Below are 13,668 nucleotides of genomic sequence, written 5' to 3' on the forward strand. Positions count from 1 at the left end.
CTTGTAGGATGATAATTTGAATTGAAAACATTAATATCAATGAAGGAATTTGCTTGATGAACTTGATTCTTAAAGATTTACATGATCTCAATTACTAAAAAGTAAAATTACAGCTCTTGGTAACTACAAACAAACTACAGCATGTGAGATATCACATGAGGTACAATTACATTTTCTGGAAAATTCATAATTTTTGGTTTAGAGTTTAAATAAATGAAACTCAGGGGAAAGTCCATCAGCTGAAGATGCTGACCTTGAGCATCATCAGATGTTTTCTTGAGTCACTCCTCGAAGGTGATGGAGTTTTGATGTGACTGCTTGGACTTGCTGATAATAAAACACAGGCATACTTTCTCTCAAGTTAAAAAATCAATTAAACTTTACTGTTGTTAGCCAATCTAAATTTCGATTTGATAATTAATTTTCCAAGTCTCTAATACAAATATACTTTGCTCAAATCCATCATCATCCCCCTTTTTTTAATTTTTTTTTTTCTTTGCTTAGAAACTGCAAGCAGAAATACCTAGGTTTATTGTTGATTCTTGTTCTGAAAGAGCTGGCATGGCCAGTGCTTACTCTGACTGGAAAAGACGACATGATTTTAAAACAAGATTCTCAAAAATCTTGGTATAAAAACCCAATGAATCTTTAAACTGCAACTTGTGAATAATATGTTGGTAGATTCACGTTCTGTGATTAATACATCAATACGTTTTTGTCAGTCGCCCCCAGGGAAAGGGGGGGGCGAAAGCAAACTGCTGTTTTCTCTGTGGAGCAGCCCCACGGGAGCTGGGGGAGCCGTGCCCATCCCCTGGCACACTGTGCTGATGGTACAGCATTGGCTGCCCGCCGTGCTGCAGGAGGAGCGGGTTGGAGTCCGGACCGAGAAACCCGAGCTGCTGCTTCCCAAACCCCACCGTCCCGGCACCGGCACCGGAGCGAGGGGTGAGGGGAGGTCTTTGTCCGCCGCCGCAGGGACAGCACATGGCTAATCGCCAAAACAAACATAGGAAAGGTAAAAGGCATAAAACACTCAGAAAGAAAATTTCTTCGTCCCGAAACTCACGAGGCGGGACCGTGTGGAGAACGTTTTTATTACAGCGTCTGTTTGTCCTACTTCTTCTCATCTTTGTGATCACGGTGTTCTGTCCAAAGCTGCATCACCGGAGCTGGTCTGCGTTTTCAGATGTTTGGACGGGCTGGAAGCGCTGAGGCGCTGTAGATGCCGGATGGGCTGGCTCTGGCAGGGGTGCTCTGCTGCTGGTCCTGCTGGTCCTGCTGCTGCTGCTGCTGCTGCTGCTCTCACGTTACCATGCCCAGATGGCCACGGCTGTAACACTTCAAAGCCTTCTGGTGCAAAGAGTCTTATGGTATTTACGTCCAATTCAGAGAAAGGATGAGTTGTTCCTCTAGGAGCTTTCAGCTTCCTTTTGAAGGAATATCTTTACCTTGATGTCTCGCAAATGCAATATGCAAAGGCAGTGGCTTATCCCGGGATTTCAAGCTCTAGCTACATCGAGATTACTGTTCCAGACCCAGCCACTGGCAAGGCCTCCTGCCCGGGGTCACTCAGACCTGTAGCTCTCCAGGAGATCACAGGGAAAAACTCCTTACCTCTCAAAGGAGGAGGAGGGGGACTCTAATGTCCTTCAGCTCCTGGCCACAACGCATGTGGCTGCAATGAACGCCACGTCTGGGTCCACCATCTATCTCACTGTGTTAGGAACAGTGAGGCAGTATGACGTGACTTTCTTAGCGGCACTGTCCAAGAGTGCCAAGCTTATTATTTTTAATCTTTTTTATACACATGTTTGAGAAGGTCCAAGAGGTAAAACTCCCATTGGTCATTAAATTAACACATCCACCATCATTGGTTAAGTGGAACACCTCCCCTTGACTCTTTTCTTAAACACCACCTGCAAACATTTTTGTCCTTTACCAAAGACTGTTTGGATTCTTTTGGATTTTTTCTCATGCTTTCTCAGGCCAGACTGACAAGCCTGTGTGACATAGTTTCACACAGGCTCTGTTCCCTGAGTAGTTTTTGCATTTAACATCCATACCAAGGCCAAGGAAAACAGATTTTATCACAAGGCTGTTTCACTCTATGATAAAAATTTTGCCTTTGAAAGATGAAACAAACTCCAATTATCTCTGCAGCGTGTGTGCTGTTTAAAAGGTTTAGACTGTGATTGACTACAGAGGCTGAAGGGTGTGAAGCAGGCTGAAAGGTGTGAAGCAAACTGAAGTGTGCCAAGAGCTTGCAAACCAAGGTAACATGCATGCTGCCTCAGATTTTTGCTTGGGGATAGGTTTACTTTCAACTTTCCACCTACATATATGTATGCAATTACTTCACTTCCATCGACACACAGCTTGTCATTTTTTGTGTGGCCAGTTGCTGACTTCCGCTTTTAAGCAAATTTCTAAATATATGGCTAATAACACCCTGGGAGAGGGGGCCCAACCATTAAAACCATTAGAGATCATTGACTCTGTAGATGTAGGATTTGTAATTGGACACTTAGAGATAACACATAAAATTCTTTTAATTATACTTCAAATTAATTATGGACTGGTTTAAGGCAAACAAAATGTTGGGTAGGACATGTATATAGCTGTATTTTTTACTTGTTCTAATAGGAGTAATGGTAAATGCACTTGTGTGCTGGTTTTGGCTGGGATAGAGCTTTCTTCACAATGTCAAGTATGGGCCTGTGTTTTGTATCTGGGCTGAACACAGGGTTGATAATATAGAGATGTTTTTGTTATTACTGAGCAGGGCTGACACAGAACTGAGACCTTTTCTGCTTTTCATACTGCCAAATTGGTGAGGAATTTGGGGGTGCATGGAAAGCTGGGAGGAGACACAGTCAGGGCAGGTGACCCAGAGTGGCCAAAGGAATATTCCAGACCATTTTACATTCTGCTCAGTACTCAAAGTTTGGTGCAACAAGGAGGAAGGAGAGGACATTTGGAGTGATGGCATTTGTCCTCCCAAGTCACTGTGAGGCATGAGGGGGTCCTGCTGTCCTGGAGATGTGAAACGCCTGCCTGCTCATGGGAAGCAGGGAATGACTTCTTTGTTTTTCTCTGCTTGTGTGTGCAGCTTTTGCATTCCCTATGAAACTGAATTGATCTCAACCCATATGTTTTCCAGCTTTTATCCTTACAGCTCTCTCCCTGATCCCACGGGTAGGGCAGGTAGCAAGTGGTGGTGTCTGATGCCTGGCTGCTGGCTGGAGTGAAATGACAGCTTGAAAATCCGTGTCTTCTGGTCCCACCTTGTTGAGAAGACCCCCGAGCTGTTCACCAGTCTTCACAGAAGTAATTGTGAATGCCAACTTTATTTTTATCTCTAGCACACTTTTATAGGGTTTTACAGGGTTCGCGGGCAAAGCAAACTACTATTGGTTGGTATACACAGGTTTACATTCTTGTCCTGGTACACAGGAACATTGTTTTACTTTCTACAGGCAAGTTTCAAGGATTTTAGCCTCTAATATTACGGCTTACCCCAAGAGGCTGGTTTGTGCAGACAAGCTTTTACCAATATATCATGTCCCCCATCTGCTAAAAAACTCTCTATACCACCTTCCACTTTTAAACCCTTTCACCACTTGTTACCTAGTTAACAGTAGATTGGGAGTGTTCAGGCAACTGGAGAAAGCCAGGTCACAGAAACTGCCTGCTGGAAATCATATACCATCACTTCCTTCAGGAAAGGGACAGAAAGGATGCATCCCAGTGAGCAAGAAATCAGACAAAGGAGGCAAGAAACCATTGTGGATGAATAAAAAACTCCTGTCATTCCTCAAGTGTAAATAGGAAATACACAGGCAATAGAAGCAGGGTCAGGCCCCTTGGAATGAACACAGAGAGGCTGTCAGAGTAAGAAATAAGATGAAGAAGGCCAGGGCCTCATATTAGTCCAAGGATGTCAAGGAGAACAAGAAGGGCTTCTTCAAATACATCAGTAACAAAAGGAAAACTAGAGGAGTGTGGGCTTGCTATTGTATGGAAGAGGGACCCTAGTAACAGAGAATGCAGAGAAGGCAGACTTACTGACCACCTTCTCTATATTGGTCTTCACTATGACCAGGCATCAGGAGTCTCTGACTCTGGAGACGGGGGTAAGGGAATGTTGAAAGGAAAACTTTCCTTTGGTAAAGACAAGGATTGGGTAAGAGAACACATAGGCAAACTTGATATCCACAGGTCCGTGGGCCCTAATAGAATGCACCTCAAGTCCTGGGGGAGCTGGTGCCCCATTCTGTAGGTCATCTCTATCCACATGGATGACAAGAAGATGATCAGGAATAACCAGCATGGATTCAATAAAGGTAAATCATGCTTTACCAATCTGATTGTCTTCTGCAATGAGACATCTGCCTGGATGGAGGAGAGGAGAGCAGTGGATACCCTGACTTCAGTAAGGTTTTTGACACTTTGTCTCACAGCATCCTCATAGGCAAATTCAGGAGGTGTGGACTGGATGAGTGAACAACAGCAACTGAAGCTGTAAAAGGGTCACAATCAGTGACACAGGGTCAGGTTGGAAGTCTGTCACTGGTACTGTCCCCCAAGGTTCCTTACATGGCCCACATCATTTGCCCTATCCATCAGTGCCTTGGGTGGAGGGCAGATGCCTCCTTAGCAGGTTCACTGATGACCCAAAGCTGGGAGGAGTAGCCCAGAGGGCTCTGCAGCCCTTCAGAATGACCTCAACAGGCTAGGGAGCTGGACAGAGAAGAACCTTCTGAAATTTAGCCAAGGCAAAGGCAAGTCCTGCACTGGGGGAGGAACAACACCAGGTACCAGCAGAGGCTGGGGTGACGTGCTGGGAAGCAGCTCTACGGAGAAGAACCTGGGGATCCTGGTCAATCACAAGCTGTCCATGAGCCAGCAGTGTGCCCTGGGGGCCAGTGGGATCCTGGGATGCATTGGGAAAAGCAACACCAGCAGGTCAAGGGAGCCCTGGCAAGGCTGAGTTTGGAGTTCAGTGTCCTATTTTGGGCTCCCTAGCTCAAGACAGACAAGGACATACTGAAGCAGGTATGGAAAGCCACAAAGGGACTGGAGCATGTTTCTTATGAGGAAAAGCTGGGCACGCTGTCTGTTCAGACTCAAGAAGAGATGTCTGTGAGAGGACCTTATGAATTTCTAAAAGTATCTGAAGGGACAATGTCAAGAGGAAAGAGCCAGGCAGCAAGCAAGAACAAGTGGCAATGAGGCACAGAAGTTCAATCTGAACATAAGGAAGACTTTCTTTACTGCCCAGGTGACTGAGCACTGGAAGAGATTGTGCAGAAATGGTGTGGAGTCTCCCTCACTGGAGATAGTCAAGAACCATCTGGATGCAATCCTGTACCAATTGCTCTGGAATGACCCTTCTTGAGCAGAGGTTGGACTAGATGACACACTGTGGGCCCTTTCAATTTTACTCTTTCTGTGATTCTGTGATTCTGCAAAGATAAACCACTCCTTCAGGTAAACTGGGTTCCTACTTCTGCACAAAAAGCCCTGGAGTACTTGGGGGAGGGTAAGTTAAATTGTCAAATTTTGACACAGGATAAAAAAGTCTTTCCTCAAGAGGCCTAATTGGAGTGTGCCTGCCTTGTAACTTAACTTCTGCCAGCATTGAAGTTACCTAGGCTTCCCTGACCTGACACATTTATAAGAAATGACATGTCTAAACAGACAACAAATAGAATTGTGACTGAAGAAAACAAAGAAAAATCTCATTTGCAGCACTTTGTATTGAATATACTTTCATCAGAATAAGTTTACGTGATGAATTTGTATCACTTGATGTTTTCCGTTCAGAGGAGTCCTGTAGCTTTTCATACAACTTTATCCTCAGACAGTGCTAATGACAGGATTCTGACACCCCCCTGAGTCACTCTGTTGCTCATTGGCACCAAGGTGTATCTTTAATATGCATTCTCTGTTGATTCATGCCCACAGGATGGGCACGCAAGACACCTGCACAGCTCTGGAAGAAACCAGACTTCCAGCTTCACACACAAAGCCCAACTGAGCATTCTCTGAAGCTATTCCCTTGAGAGATCTCCACCAGTCAAGAAGTACTACTGCTGCTTCCTCTTCCCAGCAGACAGTTTGTATATCTCTTGGATCAGAAGATATTATCTTTTCAGAAGAACCCAGTCAGTGCTACCACTTACACAGAGTTTACAAAGCGTGTTTTCAGTGGGAGAGAAATTCTAAGAGCAGGCTCATCAAGAGACCAGTATCACAGTGAGCAGGAGAAGACCCCACCCCTTCATGAAGTGCTTAATGTCCTGGTCAGAAATCATGTCCTCCTGCCTGTCATTCACGTTTAATTAATTCCTATTTGTGGGATGAGAATCCTCTCAGAGTAATACCTCCTGAAAACTGCCTCATATAATGGACCAGAACCAAGTACCAATGAACCAGCTTTCAAGTTCATAGAATTTAGTAGATGGTGAGTTTTGTTAAAGGTCACTACTAACTTAGAGGACTGTAACTGATTATTGAGTTTGGTGGAACAGGTACATAAAACAACTGAAAGTCTATTTCTGATTGCATGCAATAGGAATTTTCCATCAGGTACTGAGCCACTGTATAAGGAAAGGAAGTATTTTAGGCAACTAAAACAGCTGTCTGTCTGGTTAATCCCTTTTTTCCATGCCCCTTTCAGGAATGAGCAGGAAGTAAATACAAGCTGTGTTCAGACTCATAATTTACTATAGATAACAGATAAAATAATTTAATCTTCCATTAATACCAAACATGCCTAAAAGCTACACTTTTAAAAACACCCCAGGGCCAGAAGAGCAGGGCACACATTTGCCGTATAAGGGTTATTAATTTAGGAATAGGTATCATAATTTAAGGAAAAAGACAAAATGGTGCCTCACTCAGTGCATTTTATTATTTTCAGTGGAATGTTTTCCCTCCAAGCAATCCTGCCCTGAAAGGTGATGAGCTGACTCATACTGTCTGGCCAGACAGGGACACAATGCTATCAAGCCGTGGGTGGAGAGCAGAGAATTAAAAACTGTGTTTTAATGGATGTTTCCCAGTATTGGCAGTGTACCTGATGAAAAACATCTAGTTACAAACTTAACTAACTAAATGCAATTCTCAAACATTGTCCTCTAGTCCCAAGGGATAGAACTGTAAATCTGGACTGCATTCAAATACATAAAATATCTCCTTCCTAGTGGCTGAGCAAACAACACTTTATATTTATGCACCCACTCACACAGACAGCTGGAAGGGCTTGCTGCAGCAAGTGAAAGACCTGGCCTATAATACACAAAATCCACAGCTGAATTTCGTAAACAAGACACTTCCTATTCTGTAATAGAAAACCGCTAGATTTTAGCTCCATTAGAGATCTTGCACTTCGTGCTGAAAGCAGCTCTTTAGTTCAGCTAGCTTATCACTGAAAAGCTAGTCATAAAATGTACCCAGCACAGCTACAATGGAATTTACTAGAAATCACGTGTACATATACAATGGTATAAGCAAACACAGAACAAATGTTTGTCCTTTACACCATATTTGTCCAAGTTGTTCTTTCTCCTTCAGCAGTTTGTAGAATTCTTATCTATTTTGTCTGGAGCAGCTTCATTGCTAAGAACATCTTTTAAGATGAATAGTAATAAACACCTTTGGCTATAAAACTAATGAGAAAATATTGAAAAAACCTAAAACAACGTTCTTTACATTTGTGGGGAAAAAGAAAAGCTAGAGATAAGCAACAGAACAAATTGTAAAGGAACAAAGATGCATGGACACCATTGCACACCAATCACACATGCCTTAGGTGTCCTCTGGCCACCAGTTCATCTCTGTTCTAAGTTATGACATCTAAGATATGATATAGCAGCTAACATAAAAGAAATTGCATGGTAACTACTTGTGGACAAATACAGAAGCAATGTGATGGCAGCTCTCTGTTTCATTTATTGCTACTACTCCATGATCTGTATCCACCAGCACTAAGGACAAGGAAGGTGGGAGTACTTTTTCTTCATGTATGCCTCCTATCTGGTAAATACAGTTGCATGAAGTTGCCTTAGATGCTATAAACAATGTGCAACTTTGTAAAAATTATGAGAATGATCTGCCATGGCCACACACATAGCCACAACACCAAATACACTCCAGTCTTTTAGCTGTTATTTCCCTTTTCTGTAATTGTGACTCCTACAGACAATCAGGTTAACAGGATTAAAGTTTAGTCACCAGTGGAAAATATTCTCTAGTCCGCATACAGCAAACAGCAAGTCTTTGGGATATTTAAACCATTTTAGGTATTCAATACTTCAACAGCAGTTAAAGTACTGAATCCCAAGATTTGTAAAATCCCAATGTTTGCAAAAGAAACAAACCACCATCTTTCAGAATACAAGCCCTGACTCCAAAGAGAGGAAGCATGGGTGGAGTCGGGGGGAGGGGAACAGAGAGGAAGAAAGAAAACTTGAAATGTTCTTACCTAGCTTCAAAATGACCCAGAGCAAGAGCTATATGCTGTTTTCTGCTCACACATCTCCTTCCCTAAGCCTTTGAAATCTATCACTTAACTAATCAGAACAGCCCTTATGAAGCAGTAATGTGCAAAAGTGCCTCATGAAAGACACTGCAATTTACAATCAAGCATGCTCTTACTGGGGAATGAAGGAAATATTTCAATGGAAGATCAGCTTGGTTCATTTATTATTTTGGCAAGTTTTCTGCATCTGTTTTTCATCAGAGCCTTGCCACTGAGCTGTAAGAAAATTATCATACATCCACTCCCTATTTGCTCTATGACGTGAGGAGTCTAGTTACAGAAAGAAGGAGAACCAGTTTTGGAAAGCTGGATCACTTCACCTGTGTGAGTGGGAGTAAGGATAAAGTACAAGGCAATCTCAGGTTGCACATGAATTGCAAAAAATAAACTTTGTATGTCACTATGTATGTCTTCCAGGTGAATAGAAATTAAAGGCAGTGGGGAAAGATGCTTTAAAATGACAGGCAGTGATGGCCAGGTTCAGGTAGGGGTATTTACCGTAAAGCCCTCATGACCTCCCTTATTTTAGAGAAAATATGGAAGAAAGTACATTAAGAAAAAGCTTGACATCTGTTGAAGACAGCAAAAAAGTCAAAGGCACATCAAGATACATAATGCTTGGGTGTGGTTATTTTGAATTAGAGTGCTTCTTCCACTGCTTTGCACTCCTCTATTGTTTTTTATGACATAATAAGCCTACATAATCTGAAACTTTTCATAATTACTTTCTGACCTCCCTTACTCAAGAGATCTTTCCAATAGATCTCACCAGTCCTCCTTCCCGCTTCTTTGTCCCAAACTTCAGTAGAAAAAACCAAAACCACAAAAAACCCAACACATGAAAACCTTCAAGAATGTGAGTACATTCATTCTATTGAACAGAAAATCTCCCTGTGGTATGGGCTGTCTCTTTGAACCTGAATAGTGCAGCACCTTGCATTATCACATTCTAATACATGGCTAATGGTCCTAAATATGATAATTGAAATGTAACTAGTGCATGATAACTTAAATGGAAAATTTTCACTGTATTTAATAGCATAAAGTGATAACAATGTACAAAGTACAATAATAATAAAGTCCCACCAATTTCTTTTATATATGTGCATAATCAGGAAAACTTGCAAAACTGTGATAGTAATATTTTGACTTTTAAAAGCACATAAAACCCATTCAATTTTGTGTACTGAACAAATGGGAAGTTTTTAAAAATTATTTATTTTTAAAATCTAGCTATTTCTAGTTCCAAAATATTTTCATGAAATCACAGAATAGTCAGGGATTTATGTCAGTTGTTGAAGCAGGTCCAGTTAGATCAGGCTGCTCAAAGATTTGTCATGTCAAATTCTGGTTTTTCCAAGGTCAGTGACTTCACACACTCTCTTGCCTCTCTTTCAGTGCCTGATCTCTCACATGGTCTTTCCTAACATCTACTGGGATTTCTGATGCTCCAGGTCATATTCAGTGCATGTCATCCTGTTAGTGCTCATCACTGGGAAGTGTTTGGGTCCATTTTCTCTGTCTCCTCACACCAGGAATTTGTACATAGGAAAAAATTCTCTCCATCCTCTCCTCTTTCACTGGCTGAACCAGCCCAGTGACCCCTACCTGCCCTTGAATGCCCTGTGCTCCAAACCTGACCCTCCCAGTGACTGGACTTATCCAGGAAGAAATTCTTCACTGTGAGGGTGATGAGGCACTAGACCAGGATGTCTAGAGAAGCTGTGAATGATTCATGTCTGAACGTGTTCAAGACCTGGCTGGCTGGAGCTCTGAGGTACCTGGTCTAGAGGGAGGTGTCCCTGCCCATGTCAGAGGGCTGGAACTAGATGATCTTTAACTCTCTTCCAACCCAAACCATTCTACAATTCAGGTTTGTCTGCACAGTAGTCCTTGCACATTGACTGCCCCACCCAGTCTAGTATTATTGCCATATTTCCAAGACTGCCATTGACCTCATCATCTGCATTGTCAAGAGACACACTGATCAATGCTGACACTTCCTCCTTGCCATATCCCAGATTTTTGTTTAGTTGTTGCGGGCCTGGGAATGAGTAGAGTCTGTCTGCTGCTGACACAGAGCCACTCCCTTCCCAAGGCTCTCCAAAATACTCCATGTTGCCCCATGTTGTCACTTCTCCCTTCACTCTCTGGCTTGGGCTTTTGCCTCTGAAGAAAATCTTCAAAAGCCTCATGGAGATACTGTTCCTCCCTCCTAATGATATACAGTCTGCTCATCTACTCTGACACAGTTGAAATGACTTCTTCAAACATGGAATCTATGGCTGAGATTCAGAAGAGACACATCTTCCTCATCACCTTTACCACATGAACCAGAGTCAGTGAACTCAAGAGAATATTAGTATCATTTGGCAGTTTGACCTTGTACAGGTATGAGCATTTTTATACCTCCACATGGCCTCAGAAGACCATGCGGGACACACAGTCCTGTGAGTGCTTTCTAGAGACAACTCTCTGAATCCACAGCAAATGCTGTGTGTCACAGTAAGAATTTCAAATAAAGATTAATGTTTGCATCACAAATATTTCTAAAGCATATATTCTGCCTTGATGTTCACATGAAGAAAACAGGATTATGCACTCTACAAGATGCTGAGTGCAAACACTCTCAAGAGATGTTTCAATACTATTAAGCTTCTCACCTTAGACAAAAAGCAATAAATGATGTGTGAAATAACCCACCACAGGTGTAAACCAAATTACTTTTTTAATGCCCTTCTGAAATGCTAAGACCTCCTTGCTGCAGGGGTGGCTGTAACTTACTGTTCAGCTATCAATAATCAGGTTGTGTTTGCCTGACTCTGAGGAACTCAAATAAAAGGGTTTTTCCTACACACCCTAGCAGGGTTACTGGCAGAATTACCTGCCATGGCTCTGTGGATGGGCCCCAGCTGTTCAGACAGTGGAGTGTAAGGGTTACTCCTAAACATGCTGTTTAACACATCCCCTGTCCAGTCTGTAGCTTAGGGGCAGGGGAAAAGGTTCAAACAACCAACAGGAGATTATTCAATGAAATAAAGCCAAAGCTCACTGTTCAAACTCCTTCCTGTGCTCATTGTCTCCTCAGCCTGCAGTCAGCTGACACAGAGAAAGTAACTGTAGTTCAGTTTATGGAACCGAGAAATGTTTTACCAGCTAATAACCCAGATGGGCATTTTAATTCCAGTGCTTATGTTTATGACAAGTACACTGACTGACTGCAACAAATATTAAATATTTAGATGAAGTAGGGTCCTAAGAGTTACTATATGGAAGACCCTGTTCTTCAGAACCTGAAAACCTGAAGGTCTGGCTATATCTCTCCAAAAATTCAAACCAGGTATTTTTAAAGAATAATCCCTGTCCCTTCATTTTCATTTGGAGTGAAGCAGAAAAGGAAAATTTGTTCATCTGCTGTCACTGAGTACCAGTTTCAAGAACCATTGTTCACTGAGAGCTTGCAGGCCTGGGCCCAGTCTCTGCCCATCCATCTCTGACCTGGAGAAAAACCAAACTTCCCCATGCCTCAAGAGAAGGCTGATCATCTGCATTATCTCCTGCCAAAGTACACAGGAAAACAGGGACCTATAGTCCTGAAAGCAGATATGCCAGAACACTTAACATTTCCTCCTCTGCCCCATAACAAGTACCGAGGCAAATATCTAATCTGAACATTCCCCACTCATTTCCAGCCATTTTCACTATGAGTCTCTGCGCCTGTAAAGATCTAAAGTTCTCCTCCCTGAGCAAACAAACAGCTGACTGAAATGGCAATTAGTGTCAGGTCTGTGAGGAATGAGACAAGGATGTTGCAGGCCTGGGCTGGGAGGAGACGCTGGGGACAGGTGATCTGAAACCACCGCAGATTTATACAGAGAGCAACAAGTGCTTGGCTTTGTAGGACCTATTCACATGCTGACTATTGGCAGGACACTGAGTGAAGGTGTTCAAAGGGCAGTTGAGGATACAGTTGCTTTCACAGCTGCTGGGTCAGGGAAAAAAAGGGGTCAGGGGTTATCATCTTCTCTATTTGGGAGAGTTGTATTGCATCCTTTTTTGTTTTTCCCCCTTTTGCAATAATATTAAGAGTCAGGGTGATAAATTGTGTGGTTTCTTTGGGCTACGTTGCAAAGATCTAGAGTTAAAATGAATGGGCTTGAGGAGGTGATTTGAAAATGCCAGGTGAAAAACCTGTTATATTTTCTTTAGCACTCCCCACCCATAGTCACCTGCTTTTATAAACAGGCTGCCAGTGGTGACTAAACGTGAAGACTACTTCACATTTCAAAAAGGTATGTCATGAAAAGCAACATGAAAATCCTTCTGTGATTGCTTAAGGAATCTGGCAGTGAATAAACTAAATCAAGTTCCATGATCTCGTTTATTCGCTGCTAGAACAATGAAATGACTCATCTCCTGTATCAAGAGCTAACAACCTACTACAGCACTGAATTTCTCTGAGCACTGACAGAGGGAGAATTTGGGAAAATTAAGTTAATCTCCTCGAGAAACATAGTTAAAAACACATTTTTAGGGTTTTTACTCTTATGCTTGACGCAAAGGGATATTGTCACTTCCGCAAACTTGCAGGGCCAATGAAAAATAGAACCTCTCTGAAGGGGATAGTAGGAGAAGAGGTAAAAATCTCTTCTAATAACTTCAAGTGTAGTAAATCAGCTTCAGATTGTCCTGGGTAGACTTCTTAGTGAGATAATCTGCCCAAAAAAATGACCTGTACATACATTTCTGAACAACCATTTCTATATTCATTTTCCCAGTATTAGGGCCCATGTAAAAAGTTTGTCTAGTGACAATAAAACTGAGATATTAAACCAAAACCATCCTCCACTTTCATTAAATTTAACAATTTTCATCCCCTGATATCAGGGTGTGAGAGGATGGAAGAGAGAGAGTTAAAAGGCTACCTTACCTATCTTAACAAATCTCCTCACAGCTAAATAAATGGCTGTGTTTTACATTCTTCATCAAGCACTTTAGTGTTATATGAATATGAAACAGAAGACATAATTTTGTCTTTATGAAAGTTTTTGAAAAATCCTAAGAAAACAAGTTGATGAGAACAGGAAAATGACATTAAAAATAAGTCAGTATTTCAAGAGAAC

This window comes from Poecile atricapillus, chromosome Z (genome assembly GCF_030490865.1).
Source record: "Poecile atricapillus isolate bPoeAtr1 chromosome Z, bPoeAtr1.hap1, whole genome shotgun sequence".
In the NCBI taxonomy this organism is placed as follows: Eukaryota; Metazoa; Chordata; class Aves; order Passeriformes; family Paridae; genus Poecile; species Poecile atricapillus.